Genomic DNA, 2500 nt, shown 5'->3' on the forward strand with positions numbered 1-2500 from the left:
ATATAATCCCATCTCTCGATCTCCTGGGCTCCCAATAGGCGCATTTATTGTCCAATTTCGCTATATTTTGGAATAGCGAGTTGTGTTAGGCCCTTCGACATCCGTGTTCAGTACGGCCCAGATCGGTCTAGATTTGGGTAAATGGTGGGTTAATTAACCAATTTCGCTGAAATTTAGCACAATGGGCTGTGTTAGGCCACCCGAGTATGGTCAAGATCAAGCCATATTTAGATATAGCCCATAAAAGGAGAATTTACTAACAGACTGTGCTGAAATTAAGCATAATGAGCAGTATTACGAACTTTTATACCCATTTTATAACCACCACCATACGAAGTGGATATACTAATTTAGTCATTCCATTTGTAACACCTCGAGATATTGATCTAGGACCCCATAAAGTATGTATATTCTTCATCGTCTCGACATCCTGAGTCAATCTAGCCATGTCCGTCCGTCCGTCTGTCGAAATCAAGATAGCGGTCGTACGCGTAAAACTAGCCGCTTGATATTTTGCACAGATACTTAATATTGATTCAAGTCATTGGAGATTGCAAATGGGTCATATAGGTTTAGATTTGGGTATAGCTCCCATAGAAACCGATCTCCCTATTTAACTTCTTGAACCCCTGTAAGCCTCAAGTTTCGTCCGATTTAGCTGAAATTTTACACATAGTGTTCTCTCATGGCTTCCAATAAATGTGCCAATTGCGGTTCAAATCAGTCGAAAACCTGATATAGCTCCCATATAAACCGATCTCCCGATTTCACTTCTTGAGCCCCTGGAAGCCTCAATTTTCATCCGATTTGGCTGAAATTTTGCATATAGTGTTCTGTTATAACTTCCAATATCTGTGCCAATCACTGTTTAAATCGGTCAAGAACCTGCTATAGCTCCCATATGAATCGATCTCCCGATTTGACTTCTTGAGCTCCTGGAAGTCTTAATTTTCATCCAATTTGGCAAAATTTTGCACATAGTGTTCTGTTATCCCTTTCCACAACTGCGCCTAGTACGGTCTAAATCGGTCAAGAGCCTGATATAGCTCCCATATAAATCGATCTCCCGATTTGACTTCTTGAGCCCCTGGAAGCCGCAATTTTTGTCCGATTTGGCAGAAATTTTGCACATAGTGTTCTGTTGTGACTCCAACAACTGAGAATCCATGGTGGTGAGTTCCCAAGATTCGACACGGCCGAACTTAGCACGCTTTTACTTATTTTGGATATAACTCCCAATTTAAGATTTTGGGCTCATAAAAGGCGCATTTATTATTATCCGATTTTGTTGAAATTTGGAAAAATGAATTGTGTTGACCCCCTCAATATTCCAGTTCAATACGGCCAAGACCAAACTTGCCATATATACCGATATATGAGTTGTATGAGCCCCTCAACATTCCAGTTCAATACGGCCAAGATCAAACTTGCCATATATACCGATCTCCCGATTTTATTTCTTGAGACCATAAATGCAGGTTTATTGCTTGCTTTCGCTAAAATTTTACACAGTGGGCTGTATTAGACTCTTCGAAATTCGTGTTCAATATGGTTCAATATTGAGATATATCTGCAATATGGACCGATCTCCCGATTTAAACCCTTAAAAGGTGCACTTATTGTCCGTTTTTTCTGAAACTTGCATCTTGGTACAACGATTGTGTTAGACTCTTACATAGCCTTCCTGAATGTGGTGGAGACGGGACCTTATTTAGATATAGCTGGTATGGGTACATAAATGATGAATTTTTCACAGTACTTCGATGATATGTGGTTAATATTAAGTCGAAGTGGCGGATATCCAAAGTTCGTCCCAGCCGAACTTAATGCCTTTTTACTTATTTATTTTCTTTAAATATTCGATATTCGCCTTGCAAACGCATATGTGAATGAATTTCTGCAACATAAGTTCAATAACCTAACCATTTTTTCTTTTGTCCTCGAGGACCTATGAAAAGTGTATTTTTACACACATGCCAGGCGTCGCAACTGGTCAAGTGGATGTTTACATGCCAAGCCGAACATACCCTTTCCAGGGGTTATCAAAAGGTCGGTTTTAAATAACAATACACCATGCAGCATTCAAAAGAAACACTGCAAAACAAGAAGCTAGGGAGAGGATTTTAGTGAAAACTTTAACGGGCGCATTCACAAAACTGTATAAAGCCTTAAAATAGATTCATTTGATAGTTCTATATAGGAAATTTCTATATTCTTTTAAAAAAGAAATTTTTTCAAAATACATATTTCACCAAAATCCTTTCCCTTTTTTCATGGCCTGTATCATAGCCAACAATGCCAGCACACCATCTGGTGATAGCAAAATAAAAGAAAAACCAAAGAAACTAAAAGATCCAATGGTGCGTATACTTGATATTATATTTTTTTTTCCATATAGAAGAAAAAGTTTCCACTTCAACTGTAAATAAACTGAACGTGGATGCACAACAAATAAATGCATATCTCTCAAAAGAGAAAATTTGTTATGAAAATTATTCTT

This window comes from Stomoxys calcitrans, chromosome 4, assembly GCF_963082655.1.
Source record: "Stomoxys calcitrans chromosome 4, idStoCalc2.1, whole genome shotgun sequence".
Taxonomy (NCBI): Eukaryota; Metazoa; Arthropoda; class Insecta; order Diptera; family Muscidae; genus Stomoxys; species Stomoxys calcitrans.